The sequence below is a fragment of the Monodelphis domestica genome, chromosome 3 (genome assembly GCF_027887165.1).
Source record: "Monodelphis domestica isolate mMonDom1 chromosome 3, mMonDom1.pri, whole genome shotgun sequence".
NCBI classification, from domain to species: Eukaryota; Metazoa; Chordata; class Mammalia; order Didelphimorphia; family Didelphidae; genus Monodelphis; species Monodelphis domestica.
This window is the reverse complement of record NC_077229.1, coordinates 430397708-430414024: the sequence shown is the minus strand read 5'-3', so window position 1 is coordinate 430414024 and position 16317 is coordinate 430397708.

The following is a 16317-nucleotide window of genomic DNA, read 5'->3' as shown; positions in this document are numbered from 1 at the left end:
TAATGATTAGGAATATATATATATATATATATATATATATATATATATATATATATAAGGGGTATAACATTTAAGCATTGGCCTCAGTTTTTTAGGGTCAGGACTGCTATGTCTTTTCTCAAATTTCCAGGGTACCTGAAGGGTTCATGGGGTTCTTTCTCTTCCTCTATTGCAAATAGGTCTTTCAAAACTATATTTAATTCCCTAATTTGTTAGGGATTAGAGACTAGCCCCCAGTTCCATTTAGCCACTTAATACCAGGCAACTTTTACAAAGGGTTATTTACCTCAAGATATATGGCAAGAGCAAAGCATAAACATTTCCACCCATACCTAGGGGATATTCCTGCTATATCATCTAAGCCTCTGTGAGAATCTGCTCAAAACTTGGTTTAATTCTTGACTATTGGGGGTTATATAATCTCAAAAGAGTCCTTTACCACATATCTCTCCTCTGATGCCATGAGAAAAAGAATCACTGACCTCTCCAGACATGACTGTAGCCAAGAGAAAACTCAAGCTGACATGTCTTTTTGAAGATGACAACAGTTCTGGCCACAAAGCCAATCAAAACAAAGCTCTTCCCAATCATGTGGTGAGCCATCCAGTACCAGTTACATCAATGTTCTTCTAGGAGTTATCTTCCATAGGGTTCTCCATATAGGTAGCCATCCTTTATAAAGGGCTCAACTTTTCAGGTAACTCTCCATTTTCCATTAGTAACTCTGCTTGATTTTGACTCTACAGAATATTTCCCCCCTGACTACAATGAATTTTCTTCCATTAGTGTAAGCTCTTTGAGGGCAGGGACTATCTTTTTTTTTTTTTGGTAACAAGTCTTTTAATGGGAGCAAGACTATAATCTTGGAAACCACAAAAAACTATTTTTTTTTAATTTGTACACCTAGCAGTTGGCATAGAACCTGGCACATAATAGTTGTTTAGTAAATGTTTATTGAATCGAAATGAATCACAACAGAATTCTTTCAAGGCTTCTATCCTTCCCATATAAAATATTATCTTCTAGGCAAACCCTTTCCAAATCTCCCTGCCTCAGTTGTTTCTCCCTCTTCAAATTACCTTAAATTTATTTCTGTTCCACATCCTTATACCCAGTAAAATGTAAGCTCCTTAAGAGCAGGGAATGTTTCCTTTTTTGTCTTCATATCTTCAGAGTGCATAATAGTGTCTTATACATGATAGATATTTCTTTTTCTCCCCCTAATTGAATTGGGGGGGGGAGGGAAGAGAAAATAAGAGAGAGAAAATAAGGCCTTACTTTCCATGGTTATATAATTTTGGACTTAAAATTATCCAAGGTTTCTTGCATGACTTGCTTCTCGAAAAATGAAATTTAATAGGAATAAATGTAGAAGCCTACAATTAAATTAACAAGCCAATGTAAGAGTACAGGATGTGGGAGATGTGGTCAATGATCTCTAAGTTTGAACGGACCATAAGCTCAAAATGAATCAGTAGTTTGATGTGACAACCAAAAAAAGTTAATGCTGTTCTTAGCTAAGTTAATAAGGGCATAGTGTCTATGGTATCCAGAATGAGGGAGCTCATATTCTTATTGTATACTCTGCAGTAAGCCAGTCCATGTTTAGAGCTCTGGGGATTACATTATTTGGAAGAATATTGACAAGCTGGAGAGAAAACAGTTACCAGGATGGTGAGAAGACTAGCTCTAAGCCATGTGATGAACACTCAAAGGAATCTGGAATATTTAGCTTGAAAAAGAAATTACTAACAAGGGACATGATAAACATCTCAGTTATTTCAAGGGTTATTATATGGAAGTGAGATTAGACTTATTCAAGTTGTCTCCATGGGACAAAAGAGGGACAGTAGTTTCAGAGAGACTCCATGTAAAGAAAAACTTTACAACAATCATAGTTGTCCAAAAGTAGAATGGGCACAAAAAGCGGTGAGTTTTCTTCATTAGAGGTTTTTAAGCAAAGACACTATGACCAGGGATATTGATCTCAGGGATCCCTCAAAACTCTAAGTCATTGCTTCTATTTTCAAAGATGAGATCATTTGGGGCATGAACAAAGGTGTAGAGACACTTATTGATAATAACTTTCTTTTCTACTACTACTTTAAAGAAAAAGAGCCTCCAATTACTCTTTTGCATAATAACCATGGATTCCAACCTCCTCCAGGCTTCTAAACAAATGTCTGCCACTGGATTCTTTTGATTCTAACATTTTATGTCTTTCTGCTTCTCCCATCCTGTCACAAATTACTTGAAGTGAAGGCAGGATTTCTGTCACTTACTTGATTCTCATTCCAAAGATCCCCCATTTCTAGATCAAACTTAGAACCAGAAGATAACTTTAAGATGTCTGGTTCAACCTCATAATTTAAAGATAAAGAAACTAAGTTCCCCAAGAGATGAAATGACTTGACCATGGTCATGTAGGTAATAAAGCAGAATAATAAAGATCTAAATCAAACTTTCTTGGTTTTAAATCTACTACTCTTTCTCTTCTATGACTTGAGTGCTCAGTGACATTTTCCCTTTATGAAAATCTGTGAAAGAGGAAGCTATGTTACATTAACATTTGTTTTAAGAAAAAGTTAGTTTGCTATAGGCTGAGGTTTCTCTAACTCTAAGCCCTTTAAGGGAGAACAGCCTGTAATAGAGAATAGAGGTATATAATCGTATTTTAGTGATGACTGATGCAAATTAGATCATTTGATTCAAATTAGAAACATCAACTCTAAGCTTCAAAGGCAATGAACTAAAGTTATTAGTTTTAAAGAGGCAGTCAGGTGGATGAAAGCCTTTTCCTGATTGGAAAAGATCAGTCATGGGATTTGCCAGAACAATAACAGTAAGCAGAATAAAAATAAAAAAATAACACATTTGTATGTACTTTTCTGGTTTAGAAAGCTTCCCCTCCCTGACTTTTTTCAAAATAACCCAAAAAAGGAAATAGTTCAAGCATTATTATCCTGATTTCCCACAGGAGGAAAATGAGGTGAGAACTTGATTCAGACTAGATGACTTCTAAGATTCCTTCCAGATCTAAATCTATGATTCTGTGATTCCATAAAACAATTTACTAATGTTCCAATAGCTGAATCCACATATTCTGACTCCGATTCCAATGTATTTTCTCCTATACCAATTTCTATAGAACATATTTTGGATCATAGGAGTTTATTTACAGTTAGAAGACTTCAGAAATTACCTAGTCCAAACCACTCATTTTCCTGAAGATAGATTGAAGTCCAGAGAAGTCAAAAGCTTGCTTAACATCACACAGATAACCATGATCTTTGAGCTCCTTACCATGGAAGAAAGAACTTAGAGTAAACCATATTATTCAGAGTGCAAAGTGAACCATTCTAAAAGTTTTTCTGTGATCAGAGGGGGAAAAAAGCATCCAAAGACAAGACTCCCTATTAGAAAAACTTCAGGGGAGAGTAGTTATTGGGTGGTGGTAGGGAGGAGATCATCTAATATAATCTCCTCTTTTTTAAAGATTCAAATCAATTTGTAACCTCCAGAAGGCATTGCCAAATGTCATTTACCACTAAGGACCAGAAGAAGATTGGTAGTCCCACATCTGTCCTAGCAAGCAATGGAGCACCAGAGAGTTCTCAGGAAAACATAGATTTTTTTGGTTCCTATGTTTCTCAGAGATGGTGACCTTTTCCCAGAGTTTTGGATTGATAACCTCATTAATCTAAAGATGTGGTCTGTGTTTAAATAGCAAGTATCTCTGGTCTCAGCTCCTAAAAATTGGGAAAACTCTGCCATCTCTTCTCAGCGTCTTGAAATAGACCCCCAACACATGAGCCTGCCATAATGAAGTCAATCACACAAGCAACATTTGGCTGTATATAGTTTTTTACCCATGCCCACAGAAGCAAAAGGAATAAAATCAAATATGTTGAAGAAAGTACCATGTGGACTAATACATCCCTAGTTTATTCCAGATCCAAACAGCCTTTGACCAATCAATTTGTGTGCTCAAACCCAGGAATTTTAGTGACACAATTCAGGTTTTTAGATTTAGACGGGAATCCACATCAGCTGTTCCTTTTGGAAACTGGCAAACTTTCCAAGTGTTGTTCTCCTGCTGGCCTTAGATAGATTAACATCCAACCAGTTGAAGTTACCTGGGATCTGAGGTGCTGCTTTCTCTATTAACAGGTTTTCCTCATTCCTTTTTTCATCCCAGGTTGGTACCTCTGATTCTTATTTTTGCCTGCACTCAAGTTCAGTAGACTCAGTGATGGAAAGGTAAGACCCAGATCACTGCACCTGAGTTTTGTATTGATTGGGGAGTTGGGGAATGAGGTCAAATACAAACCTAGAAATGGAGAGAGACTCTTCCAATGACTAGTGCCCCTTCTCATCCTTGAATTTTTCCTCTCTCTACATCCTATTTAAATTCTAAAAAGTATGGGCAAATAAGCTTTACCATGTAAAGTCAAGGCACAGGAGACACAAAAGAATCTAAAAAAGACAACTTAGTAAGGGAAAAAGAATGGCTTACAAAAATATTTTAAAGGTTCCTCCAGATGGAGAAAAGAAAGAATGAGACACAATATAATCAAAGTTTATAAAATCCCCAAATATCTTCATGTCATGCTCTTATGCTCTGGGCTATACTCACGCTGTGATCTTTATGATACCCCTTATAGGAGAATTATGGTAATAGGACAGGGACATGAGGAAGCAAGCTGGAGGAAGGACTGGATCTTGTCCTCCTCCCCCCACACAACTTCCTGTTCTCTTCTCAACTGATTTGAATGCTCTTCTCAGAATGGTAAGGTTGAAGATTTCTTTTAATAACTAACTCTCACCCTCAAATCTTTAACTAAGAGGTTTTTTCTTTTAAATAGAGAAGGTAAAGAGAGGGAGGAGGGGGTAATAGGAAAATAGGTTTCCCTAACTTCCTGTATTTCCCTGTTGATTGGAGATCTCAATTCAGTAGTAAGGTTATTTTTCTCTAAGGGGAGATGTTGATAGCAAATGGCTGGCAGAGTTTCTTCTGAGCTAAGCTCCAAAAGTCTTCCCAGTACTCAGTCAGATAAACAATCATTGACCAAGAGAGAGTCTGGCTTCCTCCCCATAGTCACAGAAGAAGTGAGTCTCAAAACAGCTCAAGCTGCCCAACTGCTTTCTTCAAAATTCCATGGAACTGTGATTCCATCTCAGATGATTGACAGCTGCCAAAGTTCTAAGCCTCTTGCTTTTCTGCAGATCCATTTTGTTTTTCCATTTCCTCTGTTATATCTTGCAGTTCTAATTAGCAAATTTCATCATTTCTAGGCCCAGCCTAGACTTCCCATACTGTTATCTATTCTATTTCAAAACATGAGTATTCCCAATTCCTCTTACCACCTTCCACTTCTAGTTCTGAGAAAAATAATCAAGTTAATATCACCCTTCTTGAAAAGATCATGTCAAATAATTGTCCTATGATTCCACTCATAATACTTAGGACTCTTCTGACCAAAACACCCTTCCCTACTAATCCATTATATGGATTGTCTTCCAGCTCTTTGATGTTTTTGGTTGTTTGATTTCTGATGCTTAGCATAATGCCTGGCTTTTTTTCACTCATTCATTCACCCATGAAAAGTGTCAGGTAGTAATACTAGTACATATTTCTATAGTGCATTAAGATACACATTCTCTTACAATAGTTCATAGTTTTGGTTCACCAAATCCTAGGATTAACATCATGAAAAAGGCAGAATATCAGGCCTGGATTGGCTCTTAGATATTGTCTTGTTCCCTTACCACCTTGGGGTTGGAGAGTTTTCAGACCAACAAGGATAAAACAACTATATGAAAGAGCATATATATATATATATATATATATATATATATATATATATATATATATATATATATAAAGAATGCCTTAAGTGTTTTGGTGGGAAAGAATAAAAATATAAATTGGCTCAAGAAGTATTTATACAAATTGTGGAATAATAGATTCAGATCAATTACTAAGGAAATAGTCTTAAAATTTTGAGATTGAAGTCATGTAGTAAGAGCCCTTTATTACCTTTATTTGTCTCTTGGTATCATTGTCAAAGACAGAACCATGATCTGGGTGATAATGAGGCAATTCTGATGTTTTCATATAATTGGCCTAAATCATAATTTCAATAACAATCTTAACAAAAGGAAATGTCAAGAGTTTGATCTCTATTTGACTTAACTTCCATTTTGGGAAGAAACCTAAATTTGAAGTCATTGACCCTGAGCTCAAAGCTCAACAGTGTCAGTGGATGTCCTAGGGCAAGTCATTGCATCTTCCTGAGCCTCAATTTCTTTATCTGTTCAATGGAATCACTATCTACCTCATAGTGTTGTCCTAAGAAAGATGCTTTGTAAAGCATCAAATCTTAAGTATGTATAGGTTTTGATTATTATCTATCTTGGGTTCCATGTTTATATATGATAGTGAAGCGTACCTGATAGGTCTGACTTTGGTTTGAGGAGAACAAAGGTTCGAGTCCTGCCTCTGAAGACCACAGGCAGATCACTTACCTTCTCTGTGTCCTCAGGTAACTCTGTAAGTATATAAGTCCAGAGATAAAGTGGTATCATAGAGAAGGTATTGGACTTTGAGTCAGGAAACATCAAATTCAAATCCTACCCTTAGATATTTACTTGCTGTATGACTATGGGCAATCCACTTCTGCTCATAGTCTCTGTGCCTTAATTTCCTCAACTTTAAAATCAGTGGATTGGAACAGATGACCTCTAAGGTTCATTACAACTCTAAATCTGGGATACTATAAATTACAGGAAAGTTGCTCTGTGTCAGTATATAGAAACCAAATCACAGTTAAGGACCAAAATAGATATACATATAGGCACATATAGATAAACCATATCAGTCTTTGAAGTTTTATCTGGCCATTTTGTTCCCATACCTGGCCCTCTGGTTGTGGCATCAGATTACCTCTCTTTGCATGGTAAAATGACATTAGAAGGATTCTTTGATTACTTGGATTATCTAGGTACTAGCTATTGCCTTTGATCAAGTCAATCACAATTATTTACTGTCTGGTGGCATTAAAATGACCTTTGAATTTAAAAGACTGTCTACCCTTTGATCTAGTCATACCACTGCTGGGTTTATACTCCAAAGAGATAATAGGGGAAAAGACTTGTACAAAAATATTTATAGTTACATTCTTTGTGGTGGCAAAAAATTGGAAAATGAGGAGATGCCCTTTGATTGGGGAAAGGCTGAACATTGTGGTATATGTTGGTGATGGAATACTATTGTGCCCAAAGGAATAATAAAGTGGAGGAAATCCATGGGAACTGGACAACTTCAATCTATTTATGCAGAGTGAAAGGAGCAGAACCAGGAGAACATTGTATACAGAGACTGATACACTGTGGCACAATCAAATATAATGGACTTCTCTACTAGCAGTAATGCATTGATCCAGGACAATTCTGAGGGACTCATGAGAAAGAACACCATCCACATTCAGAGACAGAACTGTAGGAGCAGAAACACAGAAGGAAAACAACTGCTTGATCACTTGGGTTGATGGGGATATGATTGGGGATGGAGACTAAAATGATCACGCTAGTGCAATTATCAATAATACGGAAATAGGTCTTGATCAATGACACAAGTAAAATCTCGTGGAATTGCTTGTTGGCTACAGGGAAGGAGGGGTTGGGAGGAATGGAGAGAAAGAACATGAATAATGAAACCATGGAAAAATATTCTAAATTAATTAATTACATAACATTTTTCATTAAAAAAATAAAATGACCTTTGGATTGGATGGAACATATCATTTTACTTTTGACATCTAGACTAAATGAAACACTTTCTAAATATTACTGTATTCATTGAAATTTTCATTGAAAAGTTCTGTGGTTTCCTTGACCTCATTCACATTTGGAGTGGGAAATTTTAGTAATAGAATACAGCATTTGCACCGTGTAATAGGCATATACTTACAATGTTGTTGTTAAGTTGTTTTGATCATGTCCTACTTTTCATGACCCTATTTGAGCTTTTCTTAAAGATACTGGAATGGTTTCCTGTTTCCTTCACTAGTTCATTTTATACATTAGGAAACTGAGGCAGATAGGATTAAGTGGATTGCCCAGGGTCACACAACTAGTAAGTGTTTGACACCAGATTTGAAATCAGGTCTTTCTGATTCTTGGACCAGTGCTGTATCCTCTGTACCACCTAGCTGCCCTAACATTTGAAAAAATGAGGCAAAAAAAGCTTTCAAAAGAAGAGAAACTCTAAGGTGACTGAAACCTTTCTTCATCATCAATGGGCTTGCCACTGAATATGTATACACACACACATCAAAATGCTTTGCTTTATCTCAAGTGCTACAGGTATTTTGTTTTCACTAGTTTTACACTTTTTACTCTTGGGAGAGTTAATTACAAACAATTTAATTAAGATCTCTTACTCATTAATGTTCTAGTAGCTTAGCAAGTTTGGGTTAGCTCAGCAGGTTGCAGAGGTTTAATTTTATCAGTTATCCTCCCATTAACTCATACAGCATCAGTACTGTGCTTGTTTTTATCCTTCCCTGCCTGGGGTATCTAGATAGTTTAAAATATCATTAAGACTAAGAATTCAGGAGGAACTCTATTTTCGGTTTGCCACCTGGTCCTAATCAGACCTGGCTTTCCATTTCACATCTTAAGAATACAAGATCAGAAGATATTTCAGTGTTAATTCCTTCTCAATAGGACCAGCCTAGCCGAACCAGTCAATCATCTTTTGCTATGTTATAAAATGTTTTTTAATCTGTATTCACAAGAACATTATGGGAAGTATAGTTTGCAGTGATGGCTATTTTGCTCCATGATGCTATTTCTTGGCTACTTGGGGAAGTGAACTATTGAATATCCTGGTTAAAGGAGATGGTAAGTAACACATATCCACAATAAGAAAAAAACAACAAGCTATTTAATGAAATATCCCTTTATATTTTAACTCTGAGAACTTCTTTTACTTTAAATCATAGTTTAATCCTTGATTCAGTGTTTCCATTTGAAAGTACTAACATTGTTTACCCCTTTATGAAATGCAAGTCTCAGGAAATTCAAATGTTTGGGGTAGATTAACTGATCATTACCTATAATCAGGCAAAATACATTAGATCAGCAAATGAATATTAACTTCCAGAGAAATAACTGGTAAATAGAAATAAGACACAGTTCATATATATATATATATATATATATATATATTTGGTCAAATGATTCTTCCTCTAATGGAGAGAAAGAGGGAAGAGTTAACCGGATATTTTACTATAATTAATAAATAAATTTAAAAAGAATATTGGCTTAAAGAGTAAGCAAAGATGTATCATGGAATTATTAAAATTTTCTTACACCCTTTGCATATTCATTTTGTATTTCGTATTTAACCTGAACATGCTAATGTTTACTGGGTCTGACCTTTTCCTCTGTATTTGTGAGTGGAGGCATAAGTGTTCATGCACAGGTTCTAGGTTGTAGTCATAGGAGAAGTACCCTATCTCCATTGAGAATGAGAACTCATGATCTTGGGCTGACCCTTTCCATTTATTTTTTTAAGAAGAAGACCATTAGCAACAGATCTTATACTATGATCCAGTGGGATCCAGTCTGGAAACTTTAATTCTATTTAATTTATTCTGTTTAATTAATCTATTGTGATTATACTATAGAGGGATTCAAATGAAGAGAGAGCCCCAGCAAACACACACACACACACATATATATATATATATATATATATGTTTATATATAGCTTTAAAAGACTTTATTGCTACTCACAAGAGGAGATTGAAAATAGCTGGCAGCAGAGACAATTTCAATGTGTGGTTTCCATGTCCACACAACCCAGGGGTGGGTGGGGTGGGCAAGGGATCTATAGTCCAGTTGAAAGTCTAGAGCCCCTCAGCGCTCGCTTGAACATATATTATTTGAGATAAAGTGCCAATAAGATAACAATGAGAGATTTCTCTCTTATTTATGGGACCAGTAAAGTAAGGGTACTTTTAAAATTACATAATAAAGGAGGAAGGAGTGATGAAGGGAGAAATGAGAAACTTAACTTTAAAGATTAAGTTCTAGCAGGAGGCTGAAAAGGGAACTATGATGTTTTTAGTTCTGGCATGTTTACATCTTGGGGAAATGGAGCCAGATCACTCAAACCTGTCTTCACTGACTCACAGTAAGTCTTGGAGACTGGATTTGAATTCAGGAATTTGAGTCTTCCTACCTCTGAGCCCAACACTCTATTCACTTTGTACACATACACATACACACACACACACTATATATATATATATATATATATATATATATATATATATATATATATATATATATATATATATATATATGAAGAAAAACCATTTATTGAAATCAGACATTTCATTTTTTTTGTTTTCATTTCTCCAGTGCCTAATACTATACCTTGCATATAGTACACTTAATAAATACTTGTTTAATTAAATTATTTGCTTTTAACCAAAGGAGAACATGCCCATTTTTCATTGCCATAAGCCCATATATGAGAAGAAGAAAATAATAAATAAACCTACAGATTCCATATCATAAGTTATTGTCTAAGAGTGGTACACCCACATATGTAGAGGAACTATGATTAATTAGGACTCTGAATCCAGACCTCCTTCCACTGCAACACACAGGATTTTATAAATTATTTTAACAGAACAAAAACTACTTTATACCATTAAATAGTTTTGAAATAGCCATCTCCTCTCAGTCTTTCAAAAATTTCAAGTCAAGTCCCTTTCCACTGAAAATGAGATCATAGAAATCCAAAGATAAAATCATCAATGATATCCTTTCTTGCTCTATAAAGAACTATCTTGACTCTACCAGATAAAGGGGCTCAAATTCTTCCTTCACTATATGAATTTTTCCAGGCAATTTGATACAACTTAATTTTACTAAGACATGATTACTAAGCTCATGGAAAATAAAACTATGGCCTCTTTTCCTGTTCAGTGCCTATGAGCACCTCATTCTTCTCAAATATTTTAGAATCAAAAAGTAGAAAGCTGCTGCTTATGTACAAACATCCTCTGAGAAAACAATGATTTTTGCAGCTGAGAAAAAAAGATGGAAATGAGAACCATTTTAGTGCAATGGCTGAGATTTTGTAGCATAAAGCTGTATTTTCTGGCGGTGAAATTCAGAAGCTGGATCAGCTATGTGAAGACATGAGTTCCCCCACAGGATTCTGGGAATTGACAACTGGTAAGTACCCTCTGCCTGCAGAGGCGTGGCTCTGAAAATGCCCATTTTAAAATGCTATCAGACCCAAAGTGGGTGTAATGAGGACCTGTCATTCTCTTTCTTATAGATTTCTGAGAGTTCATCAAACTAGCTGGCAAGCTTTAAAAATGGGTGAGCCTCAATGTCAGCTCATTTCTTTGAAAATTTTATTAATTTATTTGTTTATTTCATTTAAATATCCAATTAACTCCCTTCCTCCAACCTCTCTTTGCACTAGAAAAGGCAGCATTTGACAAAAAGAGATACATGTATTTACAGCTATGTCATATTTCTATTTATCCATTCTTTCTCTGGAGATGGAGACTCACAAACCAATTTATAAACAATATTGTGATGGCTATGTCTACCATTCTCTTGGTTCTGCTTGTATCACCCTTCCAAATTTCATGTAGATCTTTCCCTTTCCCCCCCCAGAATGAACCTGCTCATTATTTCTTACAACACAGTAGTATCCCATCACTATCATATGCCATAACTTGTTTGCCATTCCCCAGATGATGGGCAACCTTTCAATGTCCAGTCTTTTGCCACCTCAAAGAGAGCTGCTATAAATATTTTAGAGCATTTAGGTTATTTTCCTCTTTCCTTGATCACTTTAGAAAATAAACTAATAGTGGCATGTACTTTTGTTATACCTGGGAGTGTCTTGTACTGAGTGATTGCTGGTGATAGAATGGGGATGGGGGTGAGGAGGCTGAGTGCTATCTATCCACACACTTTGGAGTGAAAGAATAAATTCCCACATACCAGATGCTGAGTTATGAGTGGGAAAGGCAGGGCATTTTCCCCAAATATTCCAGCCGCTGAAAGCTCTTGGGGAGCAGCCACAGCAGCATCAACTGGTAATCTGATGATGCCTGGGTTAGCCTGCTGAAGAGCTGGAAAATCATATTTGCTTTAATGTGTTGCTGAATTGCCAGCATTCAGATTTCTAGAGCCTTTTAAACAAGAAGTTAGATGGTCATTACGACATAATCCATCTCTCACGATTCTTGAGGTTCTTATTCTCTTTCTCCCTGAATTCAGATCATCCTTTAAGCTACCTGGTAAATTAATTATACGTTGCTCTCTGGAACCAAATGGATAAGTCAATGGATGCTTAGGAAGTAGTTTATGTCTGTCCAGCATTGTCCTAAGTGTAATGAGGGATGAGAAAAGGACCGAATAAGCCTCAATAATGCACAGTTTTGCTGACAACTTTATAATCTTTTGTTAATTTGGGAATGAAGGCAAGCAAAATCTTGTGAGACAGCACGGTATAATGGGAAGCATACTAAGCTAGGAGTCTGCCACCTAAATCCAAGTCCCTTCATTACATTTGCATGACTATGGGCAAATCATTTAGTATCTCTGGGTCTCAGTTTCTTCATCTGTAAGGTGAGACGGTTGAACTAGACGGTTTCTAAACTCTTTTCTGTTTCTAACTCTCTTTGAGCCTGTAACTCTTAGGTTACAAAGCTTATTCCTTTCTAGCTCCCATTTAGCCACAAAAGAAGCCTTTATTTGAAACTCTCTTGTCCTTCCTTTGCTGGGTAATCTAATTTAAATGCAAGGAAGTCTGGCATGTTGTAAATGCTAGCTGGCAATCTAAGCGCATTTTCATTGACTTCATAGAATTCTTTGCCTCCCTCAAATATTTTGGATACAGAGAACATGGCACAGTTTCTCCAGTCAGTGCTAATGATGAGTAGAACGACATAATGGAGAGCATGCTGCGTACAGATAGAGAGAAGTAATGTAAATGAACATGAGCCTCCCAAAATGGATGCCGCTTCCAAAGCTGCGAGGCTGGCGACCGCGAATGGCAGAGACTGTGACATCCAAGTGTCTGAGCTCCAGTCAAAGGCGATGGAGGCTGCCAATCGGAGACAATTAGCAAGCACGACTTCTCAATTGTGTTGACAGATGAGGGGAAAAAAATCAAATAGATGTGAGAACTGTGTTTATCCTGCTGCACTGTTTTGCAATATTATGTCTATTGATTTGCTTTTTGTTTCTGAGTTATTGGGTGGATGGTGTGTCTCTCTGCCTATCAAACCAGGCAAGCTTGCCTTCACAGCTGCTTGTCAAGGGAGAATTTCTACACAAATCATCCAAACCAGTCTCACTGGGGACATTAGGCCACAGATATTTTGTTATGATTTAATGAAAGGGGGGAAAAACTGCTATAGCATGTGGCTCAATTTTCTTTTCATAACAATTGGTTATAGCTTTTGCATTCTGTAGTGTGGTGTGGTATTTTCCACTGTAATTGGTTCTGTAGGTGTTTTACAATCCAGCAAGTTGGGGGGGGGGGTTGGGAGGAGATGTTGCTATTGTTTTTTCTCTTATCTCTTGACTCTTGTGTGTAAAACCTGCCCTCAAGAGATGGGGATGTGGAATGCACTATTTTGTACATACACATGAACTTTCATTGAAATGATCATAGCAACAAGGATGAAGGTCCCTAAGAGCACTGGATTTGGGGTCAAAGAGTCTGGGTTCAAATACTGGACTTGCTTCTTACTAGATGTATGGTCTTGAGTGAAGATATTTACCTTTCTAACTGTAAAATAAGTTATCTTGAGTTTATTTCTGAGATTCCTACTAATTTGAAACCCATGCCCATTCCCATGATTTAATAAATAAAACTTTTCTCCCTTGTCTTCCTTCCTCATTCTTTGGTATACTTCCCTAAAGCCAGTATGCCCAGTGGTATCCTACCTTGATATGCCTTTCCTCATAGGAGCTTCATATTTTGAGTGAATTCTCTATACTCTCTATCAATGAAAAGAAAAAAAAGGGGGGATCCCTTTCCAAAGTCTTATGCCTTCACAATCATTCTCTTTGCTAATATTAACTGAAATAAAATGGATTCTAATTGATTTCATTCATTTTTTCATTTGTTCTATTCATTTATTAATTATTCAACAAATACTGACTGAGTACCTTGCACATTCACTATGGGAAAACAAAGAAAAATCCCAACTCTCTTACCTTTAAAGAATTTAAAGGGTGGATCAGATATTGATGAAACTGTAAAATCATCCAGACAAACGCTATACTTCCTCATACAAGAGAAATTGTTGGGGGCTTTGTTGATGGAGTCATGACTTGATCCAGTCATTCTGAAAAGCAATTTGGAATTATAACCAAAATGTCACCAAATTGTGCATATTTATCAAAACCATTATAAGATGTTAAGATGTATGCATTGTATATGCAGAAATATTTATAGCAACACTTTTTATTGCAGCAAAGAACTTGAAACTAAGGGAGGACCAATTCCGTGGTAAATGGCTAACTTATGGCATAGGCATAAAACTGAATATTATTTTACCATAAGAAATGAGGGGAGGATTGAATTCAGAGACTCCTGAGTTGTGTGTTAACTCAAAGTGAAGTGAGCAGAACCAAGACAACTATCCATACAATGACCACAACATTATAAAGGAAAACAACTTTGAAAAACTGAAGAACTCTGATCAATGCAACCACAAATCATGATTACAAAAGACTGGTGATAAGACATACCAAGGTGGTATCTGGAGAGGTAATAGACGATAGTTACAGATTGGTGCCTAATCTTTTTAAACTTTTAATCTTTTAAACTTTTCAAACATGAAAATTACAAAATAAATAAATTTGTTTTCCTTGACTATATTTTTTGTTATAAGAGAGAGTTTTGATTTGGATAGAGGAGAGATTGCAAGGTAGTGGGGAGGTAGTTATAATGATGAAAAAGGGGTAAAGATACAGAAAGAAGAGAGTGCTGATAAAATTTATTTTAAAAAACACATTGAAGAACTGTCAGAGTCTGAATACAGATTGAAGAATACCATTTTTTACTTTATTTTCATGAATTTTTCTTGAATCTGTTATATGTGTCTTCTTTCAGGGCATGAGGAATATGGAAATATGTATTGCATAACAGCACCAATATAACCTATATCAGATTATTTACTGCCTCTGAGAGTGGGAAGGGGAAGGAGGGAAAGAGAGAATTTGGACTGTAAAATGTCATAAAACAATTGTTAAAATTTTTTTCTATATGTAATTGAAAAAAATAATGAAAAATACCCAGAGGAAGTCAGAAACTCACAAGGGCACAGAACATGGCAATGTTGACACTCCTCCAATACCTTCAGTATATGTTAAAAGAAACAACATATAAATAATGGATTTAAGGCTTCTTATAAAAATCCAATTTTTGTCTTTTTGATATATAGAAATGTTCATGTTTAATAATAACTTTATAGTTCATAACTAAGATTTAAAAATTTTAAATATAGTAAAAAATCAGGATATTAGCCAAAAAAGTTAGTATAGAAATAAAGGAAAGTGATGAACTTGGTTTTAGATATATTGGATTAGAGGACAATAATGTAGAAATGACCAACATGCAAGTAGGAATATGGCTGTGGAGCTTGAGTGATAAGTAATGTTTGGAGATAAAAATCTTTTGGGAATCTATCACATAGAATTCATAACAACAGTAATACTAGACCATAAGGTCTCCAGGAGAATATGTCCTTCTGGTCCAAGGATCAGAAGTTAATATGTAGTGGGCTATTCTATAAAGGCTTAAGTAAAAGAAAATTATATTCCATACTATATAGGAACATAGCTGAATATATATATATCATGCCAATATATATATATATATGAATATTTATATATATATATATATTCATACTATGCCAATTAAAGGAGTGTGTGAGTAAATGGAATCTGGTCATCTCTCAAAGTAAAATGGAGTCTAATTTTCACTTACTGGTAAAAATTCAAAAATAAATGCAATTTACTTTAGGGATGTCTTATTGCCCTCTTAACTTTAAATGTATGCACTTTCTCCCTGTAGCTTCTTTCCAACAAAAGGTATTAATCTCAGATTTAATGACTGTGTTAAAGTTACCTATGACTTTACTATGCTATTAGTCTGTGAGATATTTAGGTTTGAATTAGGAATCTTGGCAATCAATGCCTTAATCACAAGAAACTATCAATCAAGCCATTCTTTAACCCAGACTCTCCAATGGT